Here is a 24,584-nt window from a genome sequence, read left to right as displayed (position 1 = left end):
CACCACAACAAATGGGGACCTCATCCATCCCAATCAAGGTGCATGATATCCAAAGCCAAATACAGTGTACTATTCTGGTACCTAAAGCAGAACATAAGAATATTTTAAGCATGAGACAGTCTTTGGCTACTGTGGTGTCCTCATTGGCCATGTACTCAGAAAGCTTTCAGTAGTTGGTTCAGCTTGCTAGTAGTCAAAAACAATGAAATGTTGTGACATCTTAAAAAATAACAAGTTTTATTTGGCATAAGCTTTCAGATACATCAGCTGAGGAGTACAATCCATGAAAGCTTATGCCAAATAAAATCTGTTAGCCTTTAAGTTGCCACAGTATTGTCTGCTGTTTGTATTGCGAGAAACTAAAATGTTTGCCCACTTGAAGCTAACACTGAGTCAAGCAAAACTGTGCCACAGGGCTGGAGTCTCAAACAGCAACCATGCTGTCATTGTTGGTGCAACAGCTTGCATCACAAGGGTTCCACTGAGGACTAACTGTGGACTTACGCCCCATAGCATATTCCTAGTTCTCCCTTCTATGCTCAGTGACTGTGCACTACTTTAAATGCATTAAATGTTTAGGTGTATTTTGTTCAGTGTGTGACTGAAATTACCTACCATTTGTATGCAAAAAAAGTTATATGCTGGGAGTTCCAGTTTTTACCTCATACATGGACCACGATGTTAGAAGACCGCCCTACATAATGTAATTAGAAAAGGAAATTACTTTTTTTTAAAAAATGCTTTAATTGACAAAGTTAGAAGTCTACTCACTGTGAATATCATAAAAGGGGAAATGGCTTCACTTATAATTGATGAAGGCTGCATAGTTAAGTGAGCATGGAACTTAACCACACATAATTGCTGTCAGGCCTACAGCCAAACATATTATATATTTTTATTCCAACCATAGTCAAGTATTTGAACAAATGTTTTTTTAAGGAGATAAATTTTCAATTAATTTCATATGGGGATATCAGTGTTAGAAACACTTCTCCAGAAATGACTTTATTTACATTTGAAATACTAAGCTTTCATTCATACCAGGTTAAAAGGAGAAATAGAAAGATTTCATTAACTGGTGCTGATGTCCATAGTTAAAATACATTTTAATAAAAAGTCTAGCACACCTTTTATGAACTAGGGCCAGTAACTTTCTCTTCTCTTCAGGTCTCAGTGGGTCTACTGTACTTGGTACTAAATTTAATTGATAATGTATAATTTGTAGATAAGGAACATAAGGCCCTCCAGCTGTTATTCAACACCAATCTCATAATCCCTCGTGATTTGCTACATCATGTAAAGTTGACGGGAGTTGCTATCCAACCTTCCTGGGAAAGTCACAAATTCCCCTCTAATGAAAATTCACAATGATAGCTACCAAGAAGCACACAACTGTATATATATATTTTTAAAAAAGACTGCACTTACATTTTTAATAACACCAACTATTTTCATCAGGATTTGTCAAAAATCAAATTCACAGTGGGAGGCAAAGGGATAAAAGCATTTCCCCCATGGACTTTGTAACCTGCTGATCTAAGATGCTCATTTGCATCTTAGCGGGGCATAGAAAGGAAGAAGACGTAGTCATTTCTTCTGGGTGCCTTGGACGGATCTTGTGGCCTGTGCTACTCACAGAGAGTTTCATTCTCTGTTATGATTACTGCATTCTTGCTGGCCCTCAAGTGGGGGATTCTCATAGCATAGGTCTTGAATGACAGTCATCTAATAGGTCTGCCTGTCAGGCTTAACATCAAACTCATCAGTAAATAACCATAATTAAAATTAGCCTCATAACGTCCTCCATATCTGATGGTGGCCCCCAATCTTTGGAATAAGCTATCAACTGGGATACCTCAGGCTCCTTCCCTCCTGATGTTAAGGAAACTGCTGAAAACAGAACTATACAAAGCTGCCTTCTTTAACTGATCCTTTTGATGCCGTTAATATCCATTTTTATTTCTTTTTATTTCTGTTTCTTTTTTGTATGAATTTGAGATCTATCCTTGTGAATTGCCATATTATTACTGTAAATACATTGCCATGTGGGCTATTTGAGGGTTTTAAGTGCAGAGTCGTGCTCACTCTAAAGAAAAGGTATGTAAATCAAATAAATGTTTGTGGCATAGAGTTTGAATATTTGTTATGTATTGTATTTCCCGGGAAATACAATGTTATGTATTGTATTTCCAGGGAGAGGACTCCCTGGAAAAGACCTTAATGTTGGGAAAGTGTGAAGGCAAGAGGAGAAGGGGACGACAGAGGATGAGATGGTTGGACAGTGTCACCGAAGCAACCAACATAAATCTGACCCAACTCTGGGAGGCAGTGGAAGATAGGAGGGCCTGGCGTGCTCTGGTCCATGGGGTCACGAAGAGTTGGACACGACTAAATGACTAAACGAACGAACAATTGTATTTATTAATTGTTGTTTTATTTACTTTATTTATATCTCACCTTTCTCCCATTCTAGGAGGGGCAAATGTTTTTTTTTTAACTTGCTGTTCACTATTCTCTCAGGTCAACTAATTATGTACAAACTGAGTATGCCTCCAGGTGTATAGATTTTAAGATGCACACTGGCATTCTTCCATCAGAAACACCATGGCAAACATACATTTTATTCCTGATAAGACAATATAGACAAGACAATATGAATTGTCTTATCAAGAATAAACATTTGCTGTAAATGTTTGTGGGAAACGTATTTGGTTGGAAGCATCTGTGTGCCTTTCATCCAAACAAATGTTTATGAATATTTTCTATGGCCTTTCCCAGTTCTATTTATGAATCTGGGTGAGTGTGAGGATAAGAGTAACCCCAGGGATACTCTCCAGAGTGTACCGTCCGACTCCCACATCAACAGAGCAGAAGAAGAGACAGAGACCATTGAAAGAGGGTAAAGCAACTGGAAATAAGTACAGAAGCACTAGGGAGAGCTAATTTGGTGGGAAAAGGGGAGGATAGAAAAGAGGGGGAGAAGGAGGGGGAGAGCGATCTGAAAGAGGAAAAGAGAGAGGTGTGTTGGGCTGAGGAGGATATTACAGAGAAAAGATAAGACTTAGTTGATTTGGTACAGGAAGATCCCTGGACAGGGGAATGGGTAGAGTTTTGAGTACCCAAAGAATATGCAAAGAAAGAATGGAAAAGACTATCCTATAGAAAAACCACCCTATTGGGGTGAGACAGAAGAAAGGAAAAGGAAGAAAGAATATAAAGCTTGGGTAAGAAGGGAAGAACAAATCAAAGAACAAAGGAGATGTATGGCGCCAACTGGGAGATCCCATGAGCTCAGTCCTTTCAGACCCCCACTGAGACAGAACAAGGGGAAGAAAGTCTGCGAACCACAGATGGGCTGGATATACCATCCACAACCATAGCCCCAACAGACAATATGCCAGACACCTCGGGCACTAGGCAGAAATGGACACCTAGAGTTAAGAGCATCTCCTCTTTTGTTGCGAGGAGAGTTACCTGGTTTGATGGAAGTGAAGAAGTATGACTTATTGTTAAACCAGAACCAAATAATATGAACCTGTTTGATTTGTTAGATAAACCTGTCCAATAAACCTGTTTTATTGGAAGATTTTGGGCTACCATCGCCTCCTTTACAGACAAATGCATTGAAATGAGTAAAGGACTTTAACCATGATCACAGTGAGATAAAGCAAAAACAGAGCATGCAGATTAGCACTTAGAATCATCCACTGTGTTGCTGTGGTTCAGTCACACACATGTTGCATATGATCATTAAATGTTCCTGATTTAAAAAACAACACCATATGGGTAAATCTACAGAAAGCTTAGTTGCAATAGAAATTTATTTCTCTAATCAAACCACTGTCTGAACATGTGCTTAGCTTGTTTATTGAAATTATCCTCTTTTTTTCAAAATTAATGTGCCTTTCCTATATTTATTACAACTTTCTGCCTTGACACTGATACAATTTGTAAACAGCAGTATAGAGTTTGCTATGTAAAATTCTCACCAAAGAAATAATTTTGAAAACTTGCCTCACAAAAAAGTGTCAGAATGTTTTGACCTTTACTCCACTTTTCCCAAATCTGAAAAAAATGTGTATGTATTTGCACACATACACAAGTGTGCGCGCACACACACAAACACATTTTATTGGCTAATTATATTATGTTATGTGCCGTCAAGCTGGAACCAATTTATAGTGGTCCTAATAGGGCTTTCAAAGTAAGTGAGATATTTAAGGAGTGGTTTTACTAGTTCCACACCCCCAGTGAACTTCCAGAGCTGAGCTGGGATTTGAGTCTAGGCTTCCTGAGTACAGATGGGCACAAGCTGCCAATTTGGTGGATCATGCTAGTTCATTTACAGTATTGGTTGAACAGGTCTTTGGCACTTCAAAGTCCCATCTCTTCCAATGGGCACCCACTAGGCCTAGTGTCTGTACCCCATCTCAGCTGGGCACTGCCTCTGTGAGGTTGCCTGCTGGAGGAGTCAGAGCTTTGAAGCGCCAAACACCTGTTCAACCAATAAACGAACCAGCATGATCCGCCAAACTAGCGGTTTCTGCCCATCTCTATTTCTGAGTCCTAGACTGTTACTCTATCACAACACTTGGTATCCTTGGATAATAATACTTCCTAATCTTACCCCAAGCCTGTAAGTAAATTCAATATTATCAGTATAATTCCAGCATCATACTGGTCACCAACCACTATCATGGGATGAGTTTCTTCCCCTCCACTACTTCCTGCAGGCCTCTGTGGCCTCCAAAAATTGACCAGATGGTCTCCCAGACCTCAAAAGCAGATTTTTGAGGGCGACCAGGAAAAGAAGAAATTGCCCTCTTTTGGTTCCACTGACAAGAAACTGTTCCGTTAGCCTCACGGCATTCTGATGATTATCTCCATATTGAAGAGAGGATGCTGAAGGAACTCGTTTTGGCTAAGGCTTCCTGGAGGTGTTATGGCCATAATAAAATACAGAATTGGAGGTTCCAAAGTACTTGAAGAGACTGCAGCTCTGCAAAACTGTATTTATATTAATTAAATGAACCAAATTTAATCCAAATAAACCATCTCTTAAGAAAACAGATTGGCTTCTTTTCTCCCTGCTTTCTCAGTCACAGCATGAAAACACATGCTGTATTTTTCCATTGCTTTCTTTGCTTTATTTCAAACAAAGCATTTTCATCCCTGTTAGTCAGTTCTGCACCTATTAATGAAGTGTGACATCTTTTCCTCAGAGATTTCCTGTTATCATTGCCAATGCATGAAAAAGTTGAATGTGCAAACTCTCCGTCTCTTGGGTTTAATCTATTTTGGTACACCAAGGATTGTTGGTGTTGCCTGTTCCTGCACAGTTGTCTTATCCTTTCCACAGCCCTGTCGATTGTGTTTTAAATATCTTTGTATGATCCCAGATCACTAGAGGAGCTTTTAACCGAATCCAAAATTACCACCACACTTGTAAGAATTGCCATTTTATTTAAAGGTTATTTTTAATCCCCACACTTTAAACAAATTTCAGGATGAGCAAAACCTTTATCCAATAAATTCTGCTGACAAATATGGGTAGATTCTGTCTTCTAGTCATGTTCTGTTTCTTTATTTTATAGTTCTGCAGTGGTTATTTTTCAGCATCCTATTTACAGGGGTTGCTCATGGACCAGGCAGGAGGCCCCTCACCCAAAAATGTCAGCATGAGTCTCTGCCCCTGCCTACAGGCCATTTATGCCTGCTTATCAGTAGCATCATCAACCAGTTCCCATGATAAAAGCAAACTAAATGCTGCCAACCTGACGCTGCCTTCGGAATGAAAAGATATCTGGACAGACATTTCAAGGGTTAGTGGAATAGAAGTGGGGATCCGTTCATCTCCCATATGTTTTAGACTACAATTCCCATGATTGACAGAGCTGGGCATCTGAGCACTGAAGTCCCAAACATCTGGAAGCCTAACCATCAAAGGAGGGATAATTTGTTTGGTAATAATTCTTCACAAGGCAATCATAAAACGATCTTCCTGTTTAGAATAACTCTGGGTTAAGAACTCTTTACAAGATCAGCAACAAATAGCAATAAGTACAAGGGTTCCCAAAAGTGCAACATGAAAGGAGTTCAAAGAACATATTCTACTCTCCAGAAAAAAAAACTTTCAAAATAAGAATCTCCTGGGATAAATAAATTCTGGTTTTAATTCCCCATCCTAAATAACAATGGGGGTAGCATCTGCAGCATCACTCATTTTGCCAAAACGGGCTAAGGCTGCACTCCAAGGCACTGGGAAGTAACTGCTTCTGGTCTCAGTGGGAAACAGATAGCATCACATCAATTTCACATCCATTCAGATGCCCCAGCCAGGCAGCAGTTGAGGCAATTCAGTGATCATGGACTGCATATGAGAGACTGCACATACCACTGAGATGGTTGCCTGCAAAAGCGGATGGTGGCATCAGCCAAGGTCACACCCATAAAACTAGTGAATTGACAACTGTTGTGCCTTTAAATCCCAGCTATGCCCACTGATTATATGGACATAAAAACCCCCAATAGTATAGAGGTCTTCTTAATGTCTATAATGAAAGCAGCAGTCTTATTCCAATTTACCTATGATAAAACCTGTTGCAACCAGGGGGAGGGGCTTAGTTTCATACAAACAGACGTATAATTGCTCTCTGAATTCAGTATCATCTGATTCCTCATATAAACACACACATATGCACACATGTGCGCACACACATGTTGATATATTTTGTGTTATTTTTGAGAAGTTAAATCTGAGGTCAAAGCCAGTGTTGTGCTTAAAACAACTGAAATTACAGAAAATAGCAAAGTGATGACTGAGTTCCCAGATTGTGTTCTTCATTGTCTCCCATGAAAATCCTGAATACTAAAATGTTATTTATGAAGGCAAAGACTGAACAGATGCAAACCAGATTCATTATTCTCCTTTTACCTTTTCGAGGCTTGCAAGCCTGCACAGTCCTTTTCACAGAATTTGGTCCAATGTGAGATACCATCTTAACTTTATTTCAACCCCTTACATAAGTCTCCTTAGATTAGTAATAGTTTGGGACAGTTGTATAACTAATACCTTGGTTACTAAGTGTTGACGTGGTCTGTTTACATATGTGGGCCAAATGTATCTTTCATCTTTCACTTTCTTTGTTCTTTGTTTTCCAAAAAGTTAAGTCCCCCCCCAAAAAAGGCAGAAATGGAAGTGCTAAACTAGATAAGTTATTAGATTCTTTCTTTCTTTCTTTCTTTCTTTCTTTCTTTCTTTCTTTCTTTCTTTCTTTCTTTCCCCCTCTCCCTGCCCCCAGCTGATATTTTTCTGGGCTGAGGAAATGTATGGGATTAGCTATTGCGAAGAAGCTTTTATTTATTATTTTTATTTGGAAATGTAAGAGCGCCTTTTCAGGCCAAATAAGTCCCTAAAGATGACTTAGAAAATTTGAAAACAATGGCAAAAGTGAATTTCGTTGTATGATATACTGTGTATATACTTACAATGACAATAAATTATATTATTATTATTATTATAAAACCTGGAAATGTCACAAACAGCACAATTATGAACAGAAGAAATCTTGAAAGCAGATGCAAATGCATGAAAAAGGTGGAAAATTAGAGCTCTGGAATATTTATTTATTTATTTATTTATTTATTTATTTATTTATTTATTTATTTATTTATTTATTTATTTATTTATTTATTGGATTACAGATCTCAGAATTCCCAAGCAAGCATAGTAATTAGCCATGCAGGCTGGAAGATTCTGGAAGCTGTCATTTTAAAACATGGAAAATTTCTGGGCTTGGCTAAAAAGCGATGCACAACAAACATATTCTCTCAGCCTCCCCAATACTGAATGGAGAGGCCAGTCTAAATGCTTTAAGTTAACCATCCCAGGATAAGGGGCTGCTACAGAAAGGGCCCTGTCTACTGTTCCCAGGAACCTAGCCTCTCTTGGTAGTGTTGAAATTTCTGAGAGTTCACAAACACAGCAGATCATGTGTGAGTATTAAAAAATCACACAGAACATGAAGAGATTCTCCCTTAGTATACATATATGAACTTGTGTGCACTGCCATTTGAAATAATATTAATTTAGTCATGGTAAAACTTCACGAATGTTTATAGTACAGTATGTTGAAAAATAAATAAACACTACTTGAACATTTTACCTGGTATAGATTTGTGCTTAACAGACTTAACAGTTTCATAACAGCTTTTGTTTATACCATAATAATAACACACAGTATAATTGAAAAACGCTACTTCTCAACAGAAAAGTCTTGTGCTAACAGAAAAAGCAGAACAAGTCTTATACTAACTATCCTGTCTTCAATCTGGCAGTCAATCCCTTCAAATACTCATTGGATAACACCAGACAGAATCTAATTGCTTATAATATTCTATTATGTACATAACACTCCTCCATTATTCTTATATATGCATACAGTATACACATATATACATGCTGGGCTGCACAATTGTGTATTCTAATAGGTAGTAGAATGTAGCCTCCCCAGAAATCTGAAACCACAAGCAAATTCTGTCGAAGGAGTCTTTTATATACTGGCTACAAGCCATTCAGGGCTTTATAGGTACCTGGAATGATGCCCAGTAACTTGAACTATGTCCAGCACCTTGAATTATGAGCAGGAACAAAGTGATAGTCAGGATAAAGCAGTCTGATCCCAGACTTGTGTAATATGGTAAACAAAGTCTTCACTTGAAAGCAATCTGAATATGGCAGTCTTCTGTACAGAAAAACAGATTTATGCTTGTCACAGAGCTAGGAGGATGGAGCTCAGAAAAGTTTCCCTCTTTTTGGACTACAGCTCCCAGAAACCTTGTTGCAGCATGTTTAGTGGCCATGCTGAGAGGATTTTGGAAACCATCATTCAAATAAAGGAATGTGAGGTACAAGTATTTCCTGTTACACATTCAAACAAAACTGGGGGTGGGGGTGGAGTGGGGACAATGCCAGTTCTTTTTCTTTTTATTACTAGTTTTATTTCCTAAACTATTTTAAATCATCCTTCATCTTCACAGTTATCGGTGTGCGCGGCTAAAACTAGTCACATCTGCATTTGTTTATTATGCTTCTTGTCTGCTCCTGATTGTTTCATAGTGTTCCCAAGGATGTCTCCTATATTATAGATGAGTGTTGTCAGCTGCTCCACTGCCACTACAGCAGACAGGGCCAAATGAGGCCTCAAAGTGGTATTGGGACTTTTTGCCATTGGATTCCCTTCTGTTGCCATCCTGAGATCTGGTGACCTTCATTAGAGCTCACTGAGTGGCCATGTTGATTGAGCAATTTGACTGGGAATTGTAGTTCCATATGTGTTGTCTCCAACGCATTTTTGGTATCACTTGGTAGGACAAAGTTTCAAACAGAGTACAGTGGTGCCCCACGTAGCGACAATAATCCGTTCCAAAAAAATTGTCGCTATGTGGATTTGTTGCTATGTGGGGCAAAAAAAGCCCATAGAACGCATTAAAACACGTTTAATGCATTCCTATGGGCTGTAAACGCACCGCTATGCGGAAATCCTCCATGTGGCCGCCATTTTCGCTGCCCGGTAAGCGAGGAAAGGGTGTGAAAATGCTGCGGGCGGCCATTTTAATTACCCGACGGCCATTTTGGAACCGCCGATCAGCTGTTCCCAAAACATCGGTATGCGAAAATCGGTAAGCGAAACACTTACCTATCATCGCAAGGTGATGTTTTCCCATTAGAAACATTGCTATGCGATAGCAAAAAGGATCGCAAAAAACACATTGCTAAGTGGATTCGTCGTTAAACGAATCGCTCGTTATGCAGGACACCACTGTAGTGCTAGATCAAGCTGGAATTTTTAGCATGTTTACATTACTGAAACAGCGATGTCTACGTTGGCTCGGGCATGTCGTGAGAATGGCTGACAGCTGGATTCCAAAAAATCTCCTGTATGGAGAATTAGTGCAGGGAAATCGCCCCAGAGGGAGACCACAGCTGCGATACAAGGATATCTGCAAACGGGATCTGAAGGCCTTAGGAGAGGACCTCAACAGATGGGAAAACTTGACATCTGAGCGTTCAGCCTGGAGGCAGGTGGTGCATTACGGCCTCTCCCAATTTCAAGAGATCCTTGTTCAGCAGGCCGAGGCAAAGAGGCAGTCCCAAAACCAGCAAAATCAGGGAGCTGGACAGAGGACAGATTGTATTTGTCTTCAGTGTAGAAGAGATTGTCTCTCTCGAATTGGCCTTCTCAGCCACACTAGACGCTGTTCCAAGTCCTCCATTCAGAGCATGTTACCATAGTCTCTTGAGACTGAAGAATGCCTAATCAATCAAAATACTGTACTTTATTGTTCTGGCCAAAGGCCTTTACAATATACAGTATACAATGTACAGTACATAAAAAAGTAAAATATTTTTTCCAGTTTAAAACAGGTAATTATAATAGCTCATTACGATGCTTGTCATCCAGATGATCATAGCATCCTTCAAAATGACCAAGCTTGATGCAAATGTTTTGTGGGAGCTGTACAGCATTATGATTCTTGACAAAACAAGAATGCAACTTCTTGGCTGCCTGTGTAAATTGGGCTACAAAGTGAGTGATCACTAACTGATTGTCAGAGAGCAGATGTAATACTGCTTTCTCAGAAGCGCAGTTGGCAAGTGACAGGAATATTTTTCTAGGGTCTATATAAAGGGGACAGAACAATAAATAGTGAGATATGAGGAGTAAAACAATGAAACCTTTCCACGGAAAGACTAAACTTTAAAATTATCTTGACACCACTCTGCTTATCCTCCCATCTGCAATTGCTCCAGCCAACAGCACTTGGTCATAGAATGGTCCTCCATGCTATAGCCTACACCAGTATCTAAAACAGGCCAAATCTATTCTGACCATAATTGAAGGGAGATCCAGCTCAGCCCTAATATGAACTGAAGGAGTCCCTGGAGAGAGCCCAAGTATCTGCCTCATGAATTTATTCTGCAAAACTTCCAAATTGGTCTTGACTTCCTCTCCCCATATTTCCACCCCATACAACATTTGAGCCAAGATTTTGGCAACAAAAAACCTAAAGGACAGGATTTACTAGCTGGCTGCCTCTGACATAAAAAATCTTCTTCAGCTGCCCAATAGATCTGGAACTCAATAAGGTTACAGCATTTAGGTGTTGTTTCCAAGAAATTTTCCCACTGAAATGCATGCCCAGATATTTAAATGATTGTACCCACTCAAGGGTATGTCCATCAAGTGACCAGTTATACTTGGGGGCTCTCTTCCAAAAGACCATCATCTTAGTTTTTGAATAGCTGATTGTTAATCACTCATCTTTGCAGAGTTGGCCAAATTTGATTAACATTCTTTTAAGGCCAATTTTGTTCTGGGATAACAAAACCAAGTCATCAGCACAGAGCAGCATTGAGGTCTTATGACTGCCAAGACCTGGGGGGAAGAATGAAGGGGAAGCCATTCCAGGGATCAAGTCATTAATGTAAAAATTAAATAGGAAAGGTGCTAGGATGCAGCCTTATGGAGGGTCTGATCAGTCACCTTTTTAAAAAAGTGGCACAATGACACTGGTGCACCAAGCTGGGGGAAGTTTTCCTGTGCAGTTAATGTGGCTAAATAAATTGACTAAAATAGAGGACTACCGGTCAGTGTCAATGGTGAACACCTCCATGGCAATCGTATCCTCACCTGGGGCCTTGCCATTATGAAGAGTTGAGATCAGAACCCCAATTTTTGCAGGTGAGACAGGCGGCCATTCTGGGATATTAGGTGGAATCTTGTTTGCATTCTGTTTGCATTCTGTGGATGCATGTCATTTCCAAATACTGTATGTCTCTAAAATGAGAGACCCTCTTTAAGGGGATGGCCCTGGAATTTCCAGTTATTAGTAAAACAAACACCTTATTTTTCTCTCTCAGAAAAAGGTTTTGTATTCTCTCTGATGTTGCAGCAAAAGAGAGATGGCTTCATCAACATTCATTTTACATATTACATTATCAGTTCACATGCCAAACATTCCTGACTCATAAATATTCATTTTTGAGATTAGAAATTGTACTTAAACACATGGGACTGTTTATATATAAATCAAACATCTGTATAGTGGCAATAGTCCTGAAATAATCCATTGTCCCTCACTTACAGTACTTCTTTTAAGTTTCTGGCTTGGAAGCTATCCAACCAACATGAACACCAATGAACAATTATCTGAGTTTTCCTTCTGCCTATAGCTATAGTTGCAGGAAAAGTCTATCGCTAGTGAGATTTAATGAGTTCATTCTGCTTCATCCGGTACGCAAAACATTATTATATACAGGGTTCTCCCCCACCCCAGCTCAACGTCATAGCAGAATTTGCCAAAGTAGTACACACCCACATCTTTTAGAAGACGTACTTCTATGCTCAAGAATCAAAAACAATTATTCATGAAACTAAACCATTTTCTACAATTACACAGAGAGGGGTTTTGCTCTCTTTCTGACACATCCCATGTTACTTTTAGGACTTGAGACTAATTTTGCAATGCTTTTCCCTTCAGTGCTTAATTTTTAATTTTTTGTTTTCAAAGCAATGCTACCTCAATATGATGAGTACATTAAGAAGCATCACACACACTGCTTCTTTACTCATACAGCAAAGAATCAATTTGTTGATTATTTACATACTTTACATATGGCCGTACTTTACAGGGAGATCTTCAAGCAGAACTGAGTGGATTTTTTTCTGCATAGTTATGGAGGATTTAGCATTCTTTCCCCCTCATTAAATACCACTTAATTTCTGTAGGTATAGCCTTAGATGTACATAAAGCTCTGCTAAAAGGAACAGCTGTACAGCTCTTTTTTTTAGAGTTACTGCTCTTTAATTTTAATTTTACTTATTTTGGTTTTCTTATACCAAAGCTATATTTGATTGTAAATGACTGCCCCTTTTTTCTAGAAAGACCACTTTGATATCTAGAAACACCTATCTCTTTAGTCCCAGAAATATTTAAATGGTGTCTCATGATCACATTCATCGATTTACTGCCTTCAGAACATACTCAACTCGTTCAGTGATAAAATTACACAACAGCCCTTGCCATCAGATGAGGGCTTGAGGCACTGGAAAAAAAAAGAGCTGTGAAAATCTATACACTGACCATTTGTGTAGCAAAGAAGAGCTGATAAACTGATATTCTGTCAGATTCATCTGTATTTCAGAACTGGAAACAAGATAAATAGGTAAGCAATGCACAAATTGCTTGAAGGGTAGATTTTGTTTCATCCCCAAGTTTTCCTTGTTGTGGCATTCTGAGATTTGTTGGGTTTTTTTACTTCTCTAGAAATAGAAGGGCACTTTATAACATTTTCTTGAAATTTTCTCCACCATCTTTTTGATGACTGCCTGCCTGCCACAATGGTCTAGAGTGATGCCAGATAGAAAGCATTGTGGATTGTGCAAAATGGTTACTAGTTTCCCAGTATATGTGCTGTTGTTGCTACTTGCAGTGGTAGAGGAGGGGCAAACTAAAGAGTGCCCTGCCTGGGAACCTGTATTACTGAGTTTGTTGCTGGCTATGTCATGAGGGCAAATAGAGTATTTTGCCATTTTGAGATTCTCTGTATTTCCTTCTCCCAGAAAGAGGGCATGAGAAATACAAAAACTGTCTACTGATTTAGCATCAGTATATTTCTCGGCTGACCTCTCAGATAGTAGAGGATTGAGATTCTCAAAATCTAAAAAGCATGGGCAAATAAAAACATTTCCATATGATTTTTTTTTTTTTAAAAATCGTGTTTGGCCTCAGGTGAGCATCCTTAGAAAGGGCATGACAAAACCAGGTCATAACATCTGAAAGGGTCCAATCCCAGGTTACCAATTTGCTCTACATACAAGCTGAGGGGAGTTGGAGAAGGGCCTCTAAGGAATATCATAATTACTGCCGCAGGTTACTGGAGCAGAAGGAGTAGTTGCCGTGTCATTTAGTGTCTTATTTTAAAATGTTGCTGCTTCCAAAAGTGAATTGTATATGAATGAATTCGTTCTTTATGAGGATAGTTTTATTTTAAGAACTGTTCAAATCAAGAGTCTTCCTCCGTCCCCATTCCCTATTCCATTCAGTAACATAGGACAATATTTCATTGACCTGAACTTCTTTCTGGCTGTAAAGAGAAATGTGCCAGATTAAGGCCGCTGTACTCTTGTCTGTTTTATCATTTATGCTTCTGTAGTCATCAGCAGTTCTCGTGAAGCCAAATGAAATGAACTGCTGACTGCCATTTCCCAGCTCCCTGTTGTTACATAACATATCACCGCTCCTGACAGACAGAAGAATGAAAGTTGACAGCATGGTCTCTACATGTTTGGCTAGTCCTCCCTTTACATGCTGCTGAAAAGCAAGGTGACCTTTGAGAGTATGACCAAATTTAACCATGCCGGCTACCAGTTTTTATGGGAAACAATCCTGAATGATGGCTCTCACAATACACAGCCAGATCTGTCATTAGATAGTGTGTGGCAGGTGTCTTGGGCAGCAGGTTTTAGTTGTCAAGAAAGGACAAAAAATGGTATTTGATTTATTATTAATTTATTTATTTATTTCATTATTTCATTTCATATGTTAGAAAACAATGTCTGCGGGATCTTCTTTCTTATCCTCCAAAATAATTTGACTGGCTTTGAATACTATCAATTTGATTGTGAGGAAAGGTCTTCCTCTCTACACTATCTCCGACAGCAAAAACTGTTGGAACATTATTGCAGAGTCATGACTAAATTGAAAATATATTTTTACAGTGGAATCACCAATTTATGCTTAATGCCATTGTTCTTGTCTTTGCCTTCCGAACTGTCAGATAATTAAAGCTACCACTTACTTCTCACAGACATTTGGAGTTCTGACCATGAGGTCATCATGACATGTACATTGTGATGAGGAGGAAATTGGAGAAATAGCAGCTCCTCAGTTAATACACAAAGAGGAAAGGGTGAGATAATGGCACAATTCTGGCCACCTCACAGTTCACAGCTGCTGTGATCCACTCCCCTTCCCACTTCTGAAAGATGCTTTAGTTGTCAGTACAAGCAGGGAAGTGATGACTGTCAAGGTTATAGGCAGGACAAAGAGGCCCACACAAACCACTCAGCCCTACACCCCAGACTATCCTGGTGTGAGTAATCTCCAGGAGGTTAATGTGCTGATGGCTGGTGGAAATATTCTGGTCTGGTCCTCTTTTAAAACTGTGAGTCACCCTTACTCCTTAGTGCATTAGGGTGTTACCAAAAAATTGCCAGATTAACACTTTAATTTACCACAAGGTAAGGTCTTTATTACCAATGAACCCTCTTCTTCCCAGAGTAACCAAACTGCTGTAATTTTATTACTATTTTAGTAAAGATGTTGTAAAAAATCAAAAGAGATAAAATCACAAGAAGTTCCAAAAAGTTCTAAAGCAGTCAAAAAGCTGTTAAACAAATACACTTTCAAAAGGGTAGGCAATTCCAGAACAGGTCCCATAGAAAATAAGAAAGCTAACTATTCTAGAGTACCTGAATTAAAGTGGAACTTCAGCATAGTTCCAGAATATAAACCAAATAACAAGACAGCAGATGAGCATCACATTCTCCTCAGAGTAATTAGGCTAAACTAAGCAAATTCTCCACACTATTTTTATACCCACCACCCACCTTTTCAGACCTTTCCTCCCTTTTATGTCCAGCCTGTATTTATGGTGTAATTTTGTTCAGACAGCATAACATGGAACTTCAGAGCTTGACTCCACAGTACGTCCAATCCCTTTTGAAGAACATTCACCACATTAGACATTTGACCATACTATTGTTGGTTATTTCATTGTACAAGTTTATTGTTTAATCCTGTTTTATATTACAAAGCTCTGTGTGAATGAATCCATAATATAGCACCAATACTTACTTTTATTAACATTTAGCTGAAAACACTTCATGTGTATTATATTAATATTATAATTCATGCTTTTGACAGCTGTGATGCAATGGCTTACCATTTTCAACTGTCAATGAACAAAAAAATAGTGTTGACACAACCCTGAAAAATATTGGAACATGTTTAGAAACATCTGACAAAACTGTTGTCTCTTCTATGACACATTCAGTTTGGATTTGAAAAGGATGTGGGTTGACTTGCCAAGTGCTTTCTGCAAACAGTCATGGGGGGTACTGTTTGCTCCTTTAGAGCTATATTTTGACAGGAAAGTGGTTCTGGGTGAGAATGAAGAGCTACACTTTGAAGCAACTGTACGAAAGGAGAAAGAAACTTCAAAGTATTTGGGCTAATTTCCATATTGACTCAACCAGTACTTTGCCCCATGACATTGCATTCAAAATAATCTGTATATTACAGAATATATGATGATTAAAGATACACCTCTGCAGCACAGACAACATATAACAGATTATTGGTCCAAATTTTCTCTAGCTGGATGAATGAAGTTGATGCAAAGAGTTAAAAGTCTTCAAGTACATAAGAGGACGACCAAAATAACATGAACCAAGAGGTAAGGTTGAACACTAAATTTATTTATGTACATAGAACAGCTAAGTGGTGAGCAGGATACATTTTTTATGTAAGAAAAATACAAAGAGATTGGAGTGGGTAATGTAGCTAGCAAACAGGATTGTGTTCAAAACATTTGTGATTTGTACAAGGAATATGCAACAGCCCATAATGAAAGACAAAGCTCCTGTGTTGGACTGGAGTAGAAGCAGCAGTTAATCCTGGATGTTAAAGTTAGGTGATGCGTTAAATACAACAGCCAATTAAGACAAATAATATGCATTGCGTTAAAATTCTTAAGTGTGACCTGTTTCAGCCAAAGGCAACCAGTAATTCACTGTATGCCTTTCTCTCATTCGTCTATGGAGATGATGAAAGACAATTGAATCTATATCCCCCAGACAGTAGCATGAGACCACTGCACCTCAAGCTACTCTACTTTTTCAAGTTTCCATCCTGAGATGTTAAATCTGGCCAGGATGATTCTTGGAGTTTACTGGTTTTCTCCTGCAAACTGTACCTCAAGATTTTTAATGTCCTACTTGAATAAAAGTTTTGAAGAACTAGGAAGCTTATATGTTTAATGGTATTTTAAAAGCCCTTTGAAGTTATTTGATGTTAGTATTCCTTAGCCTAGGGATTGGACTGAAACTGTCACCTGCAATAGTCAAACTGCTGTCATTGCTCATACCAAAATGTTTGGCATTTCTCTTCTTACTGCCTTGGCACGGAGAGTAGTGGATATGCCTTATAGAGAGTACTGGATGTGCCTTATCCTCTCATCCTCTCCCAAAAAAGGGGGAGATGAGAGGATCACAGAGAAAACAAAGGAAGTAGTCTATTGTTTTTATCTCCATCTATTCCTATTAGATACTTGTCTGGAAGTAAGAAGTAGCAATCCTGGTATTACACCCACATATATAATACCAGGATTGCTACATATATAATACCAGGATTGCTAATGTTATATGGTATATAACATTGGCTGGATTGTGCTAATGGTCAGGATTCTATAAGGTTCTTTTAGTCTTTGTTGAGGGTGGGATATTGATTTTAATTTCAATAGATCATTTAAAAAAATTTCATAATCAGCTAAATAATTAATTACTGGCATGGTTAAATCTGGATGTTGCTTTATTATGGCTTCTTCTGCTTGGCTACACCTAAGGCTTCTAAGAACTTTTGCAAGGCAATCCTCCAAGGATGATCTACTCCTTTTTAAGTGAGAAGCAGAATCGGAAATGTTATCTTCGGGATAATAATGCCCCAAATCTCCTGGCATGGAAATGTTTTACTCCCAGACCCCCTAAACCAGGAAAAGGAACTTTTCAAAACTCTGTTGATATCTTATCTTGATTGTAATTGAAACCAGTCAGCAGATTTTTTTTTTCTGTTGTGCCACGACAATTGGGTATTGAATTGCTTACAAAAGGGGAAAATCTCCATCTATTTTTAGAAAGGTTTCCCACTGCAATAGATTATTTGACAGAGCCGGAGGGACATGAAGGAAGCACAAAGGTTCCATTATTTGAACTTTATGAAAATCTGAAACAGTACCGTAGAGAAGAAATCTGTGGAACCAAACTTACTCATCTCCTTTTGTTCTGCTTATAACTTTGATTTACTTGTAAGTCCCAAATCATAGGTTTCATGTATCTATTCCTCCTGGAATTTGTAGTTCTGCAGAGTTGAGGCTTCTTGTTCATTTTAAAAATAGTAACTGCTCAACAAGGTTTGGGAATATGAGCTAATTTCGCTCCTAGGGAGGCCAAAGGAACATTGCTTATTAAAACTGGCAGTCTCAGGCGGAGCATTTAAATATAGTTCTGGCGCAACAATAGGAAAAAGTTAGATCAAACTTTCTCCTCTTCTCAGTGCTAGTGAGATCTCATTTCGCCTACTATAAAAATTTGCTTGTCAGAAAGATGGGTTTAGCAGTAATCCCCCTAACAAAAAGCTAATATAAATAATGCTGGAAGATTCTGTGATGTTCAGCACTGTGTGCACAAACTGAAGTCAGTTGAAAGGATGCATAACAAGGCTAGAAGTTTCCAAATTAAAAGCCACTTCCAGGTGAGTCCTCTTCAACACAAAGATTTATTTTCCTTTTCAGGTTTAATAGCTCATCAGTTCTGCCTAATGCAAACTATGTTAATCTCTTTGGGTTGTTTCTCAGAACGCTTCACAAGTTCTGAAAATAATTTGTTGCCAGTGAGCAGTACGTCATTGTGCATTTCAAATGCAGATCTTTTCATAAACACTGATTTTGTGAAAACACCTTGCAACAATTTCACATTTGGTCTAGTTGTTAAAAGTAAGAACAGATGAACCCTGGCTCTATTTGTTGCTTTTGTATGCCATTAACTATGTGCAGGTCCTCCTTAGGTCAGGATCTGCCTTGCCATTCGGCAGAGTAAGGTTCCTCGGTCAACAGATATGGGGCATCATAAGAGGACAGCAAATAATGAATGATTTACAATAGTTTGTTCTTATTGTATTTTACCACCATAGATGGGGAGTGTTGGTTGTGAGATCTCTTGCTTTATGTTCACGAATAATCTGCCCAGATTAGTGATTAAGAACCTTTACTCTGGAGGATGATGCCGTATCTTGATCTGTCTCAGCCAGCAAAATGTCCCACGCAAGACTTTTCAGAAGAGCACCCCACAAGCTATAGGAGGACTGCCAGTTTGGGGGGTGGGGTGGAGAGAGAGAGACCTACAACAGGAATCCACTTCCAGGTACAGAGAATGGGAAGTGAGGAAAATGCAGAGGATGACCAGATCATGCCTAAAGGCACAAAATTGAATAATAGGATGTTAGGGATGGGAAAAGATAGCTTGGATAATTTACATCAGTAAATAGTGTGTCTTTTTGCTCAATATTTTTTGGCATCTCAGTGGGCCAGGTGCTCCCAATAAAGGGAAATAAATAACCCCAAACACAGATATGGGGTATATTTTTCCTAGTAGTCCAGCACAACTGCTTGTGCTTTTTGCATGCCCTAAGATAATACGTAATAATTACCTTTGCACTGCAGAGCTGCAAGGGACGCTATGGATCAAGATGGTTGATGAATAAAAATACTAAAACCTAAAATAAATCCTTAACAAAGGTCAAATTTTAATGCCTTAGAACTAATTTGCCTTAGGCACATTTTGATATACAGTATAAGAACAATTCACTTGTCAATGAATGAAGTTGTAATATCAAACATGTCTAACTTCATTCATTGACATGAATGCCTAAACCATTGAGATTGGGAGTTCAATTCCCCACTGTGCCTTCCTGACAGCGACTGGACTCAATGATCCATAGGGTCCCTTCTAGCGCTGCAGTTCTAAAATTATTATTAGTTTACATCTTTCTTTACTGATCTGAGCCATCACCATCAGCAATCACCGTTTTCTATGATTTGCACAAATGTGGCATTTTTCCATGTGATATTTCCTATGAGAGCACATATTCTCTTTCAAACTGCTATTTGCCCCACAGAGGAAATACAGAGGTGTCCCCATTGAGCGGGGGGCAAGGGGATAGTAGATTCAAGACCATTTTCACAGGGAAAATGTCATGGGTAATATAAATTAAATAAATAAAATAAATAAATAATAAATAATGAGGGAAATATTTGCTCCATCCCAGCCCTGCAGTTCCATTGTTCTCTTAGTCTGTTTAAAATAAAAACTTGCCATTAAACTCTGCTCCAATTAAGCCCTAATTGACACATGTGTGGATGGGAGAAGCTGCAGGAGTAACTAGAACACAAAGCATGTTATTCCCTTTCCTTTCCTGGAGTCTTAAGATCTGCTCCAGGATGAGGAAGTGGGTCAGGGGAGAGCCTCCCCCCACTTTTTCACTCTCCCAGCAACCTGGCCATGATGAAGGCGAATCCATGGGAGACTTTGGGCCTTGGGTGTAGGGAATAGGAAACATTTTTACTACACAGATGTCATCAGCCTTATGTGACAAAGCTGAGCAAACAGGATTTCAGCCCATACCTTATGAAAACTAATCATGACGAGCAAATGTTACAGGTTTTACTAGCCTGGCTACACCATCAAATACCTTGGGATTTGCTCCACTTATAAAATGGGTTAATTTGGAGTATTTTTTTTCCTGCCTGCATAAGGCAAAAGCTGAATTGAATCTACACAGTCCTTTTTACTTGTACTACTTTTAATCAGGCTAGGGACACAACTGTTACGAATGTACAAGGTAAATGGGGAATGAAATTCTCTTCTCCTCAGCTAGATGTCTCAGTCTTCCAAAACATTTCGTGGTTGCTCAATAAGTGTTAGATGAAATAAACAGAACACATGCCTTGAAGGTAAATAAAAATAAAGGGCTAATTCTAAGTGCTATTCTGAATTAGAGCCAACTAACTGAATCAATGAGATTTGTTGAGAAAACGTAGATAAACATCATTGATTCACTAGGTTTATTGTAGCAGGAATTAATAACTAGAGTTTGTTGTTAATATGTGTGGTCAAGTGACTATTGGTGTATCATGACGCTAGTAGGACTTTTTGAGGTATGTGAGAATTTAAGGAGTAGTTTACCATTGTCACTCCCCAAACAAAGATTTGAACTCAGATTTTCTGAGTCCTACTCTGACATTCTGTCCACTGTACCACACTGGTTGTTGTTATAATTGGACAAATAATTGGATTTAGTCCCCTCCTCCCCAAAAACAAATTTATTAGAAGAAATAGGTGAATTAAAAGTGAACAAAAATAATGATAGCAAATAAGTACTGTAATTAGTTTATTAGACATGAGAGGCATTACCTTTTTAAAAATTATTCACCATAGTCAGTATGTTTAAAGCATATTTAAATCAGAACTGAAGCTAAACCCAGTAAAATAGCAATGGAGAAATTTGTCCAAAATTGTGTATGAGCACATACACTGTCAGCTTCTAATCATCTTGAGTATTTCTGTCAGAATTCAAGCCTTGTTTGCCCATTTCATTCTCCTTCATTTTTATTAATTGGAAGTAATTCCCCTAATGAGCTCGGTCTCTTCTAAACAGCAATTACAAAATTTGTTTCTGGTAGAACAAGAGCTGCTGGTTCTGAGATCTGCAACTCATGGGACTTGAATGGAAATGCATATACGCACAACTTGATACCCTTGGGTTGTCCAGCCATATATATCACACAATGTGCTATCACAGTTGGATACTGATTGGAATTTCTTTTTGCTACCTCATCACAAAGCGTAGGTCTTGAAAATGTGTGGAATACAAGTGAAAAGATGATTATAACCAACAGCAGTTATATTTTGGTAAATGATGTTGGAAGATTGCATGTATGTACCAGGAATTTTTATTTGTTTGGTTTTTTTACGTTTTCCTGTTCCTACACTGTAGAATTGAATATTCTGTTCCCTGGGTCATAGAAATATGTGTGTTATGAAAATTCACTTTACTGCAGATGCAATCTTCATGTTCCCTTTCAGTTAAAAAAAGTGAATAAACTTCCCCACAACCACCTGAACCTTGAAACATCAATCTGTTAATCTTTCATGGGAAGCATCGTTTCAGAATGGGCATCGTTGCATTTAGGACTAATAGCAAAGTGTTAAAACCAAGTTTTTGTGAAATTTCCATACGAATTGAAAACAGACTTCTTTATCATTAGTCTGATAATTGGTATTCTGGCATTTTTTTTTAGTCTGCTAGACAATTCTGTGGTCCATGTCAGGGTGGAATGGAATGTCTCAAAGTACATTTGTATAGCTGAAAAAAATGCTGGATTTTAAAACTACCACTAAAACACAAGAATGTAGACTTTATAGACAAGGAATTAACTCCACAGATTATGCTGATCCTCAGTCGTGGTCATGCTACTAAAAGAGAAGGCATATTTTTTTAAATAGTTACATTAATAATTTGCTGTTCTTTGAATGAGCTCAAGAGTTGATAGTTCATGCCCAAGTGTGGGCACCTGTCTATTTGCTAAAAGCTTTTTAAAAAAGCAAAGCTTGTGCTTATATACCACCCCATAGTAGCTGAAGCACTTTCTAGGCGGTTTACAATTTTTAATTATGCAGTCTGCTCCCCCACCCTCTGCAAGCTGGGTACTTATTTTACCAACTTTGGAAGGCTGAATTACCTGGGATTGAACCCAGGTTGTGCGCAGAGTTTTGGCTGCAGTACTGCAGTTTAACCACTGCACCACAAGGCTTTATTTGGTTCCACTGGGTGTCTGGCCCAAAATCATCCAGTGAGTTTATGACTCAGTGGGTCCTGGAACCTGGTTCTTTTAGCCCCCATTCCAAAATAATGACTGCTTGGACTCTGACCACTACACCACAACATGCAGCAGACCATAGAAATCAAGTAATCCATGGTGGTCAGAAAAATTTAAAGTTCTCATTGATTACCTAAAGACAAAATGTTTAGAATCAACTTCTGCTATCAGATAGAGGTTAAATTGCAATAAATTAAATAATAGCCCCTATCAGGTATCAAATTCAAATGCAAGTTTATTTGTCTGGCCTTAGCTGTTACAAACACACATTACAAATAAATTAAAACAAAAATATTAATAATCTAAATACAAATCAAAACTAATATTAAAAGTACTGTAAGTTACATCCAGTTAATCGATCAGGTCCTTATCACTATAGTATTTCCTTCTTAAAATTGATGCTCTGAAGGCGAAGTAGACTACTTTTTCTGTTATACGTGGTACTCTGTCCCCTAACAATAAGTTTATCAGATAAGCACCTGGTCTGTTGGTTAAAAGTCATATCTCTCTGAACAAGTTCGCTCTTAGGTCTTTGTATATGGGGCAATTAATTAAGTAGTGAACTTGATCTTCTACTTCCATGGTGCCACATGAGCAAGTTCTCTCTTCCCAGGGAATCTCATGGTATCGTCCTTCAGCCGAGACCATAGATTGACATCTTAAAGCTGTTGGAGTATTTCTCCATTTGAAGTTTGTTATGTTACTAAGATACTGTGGGTTCAGTGTTTGGATGGGTAGCTTTGTGTACCAAGGGGCAGATTTTGATGAGCAGACAGAAATATGGTCAGTTGTCAGGTCTTCTTTTAGGCTACGTGTCTTCCAATAGCGTACTGCCTCCTCAAAATTTAAAGAGTTCAAGAGATCCCCTGAAAGACCATATGTGTTAATAATTTGGAGACTTTTTTGATTCCAGGATAGGGCTGTTCTGTGGTTAAAGTTCGTCATCTCTCTAAAAGCTGTCAGCTAATACCGAGTCAATACCCTTTTTCAATTTCAGCCAATACTTAATCACATGTATATATACGAGGGCCTTTACCGACCAGAGACCAGCTTCCAACAGATTTCTGTTCCATTAGGGAGACCTAGAATGATCCGTAGATATCCGTAGATATTTATTCTGGGGTGTTTCTAAATATGATTTCTGATTTGGACCCCATATTTCAGCACCAAATCGAATTTGAGAGATGACTTTAGCTGCAAAAACTTTATAGATTAAAACTTTATAGGTTTAAACTAGAGATGGGGACAACTCACCATTTTGGTGAGTCATCCCCATCTCTAGTTTAAACCTATATAGTTATAATCTATAAACCTGTATGTAGTCACGGAAAAGGCAGGAAGCAGTAAGGTTGTTGTTTTAAGTCACAGTTGAGGCAGCTGTGAATTGGATTTCACACCCCAGGTCTTGAAACAAAGGGGCACAAGCCATGTGTGCATACTTGTGGAGTTGTAGGCCATAGTAGTGAATTTCTCTTGCATGCATTTGACTGTATATGGGCCGGTTCTTTTTTCATGGGCACATCCAACTTCTGATATCTGATATTTTATGCCCATGAAAAAAGAACCAGCCCATCCCCAAAAACATCTGGGGAACTACGGCAAAGAACCACTGTGCTTCTGAAAGAAATTCAGGCTTGAGTTTGCAAGAGCTGAGCAGGACTGTTGAAGACAAGACATTTGTAGGGTTGCCATAACTCAGAGGCAACTTGGCAATACATAACAACAACCATGAAATAATATAACAAAACTCTGACATAGTCCAGCAAGCCTATGGTTGTTGAATATGCTATGAAATAACGCTTGAAGC

This window comes from Pogona vitticeps, chromosome 5 (assembly GCF_051106095.1).
Source record: "Pogona vitticeps strain Pit_001003342236 chromosome 5, PviZW2.1, whole genome shotgun sequence".
In the NCBI taxonomy this organism is placed as follows: domain Eukaryota; kingdom Metazoa; phylum Chordata; class Lepidosauria; order Squamata; family Agamidae; genus Pogona; species Pogona vitticeps.
Note: the sequence above shows the minus strand (reverse complement) of the source record.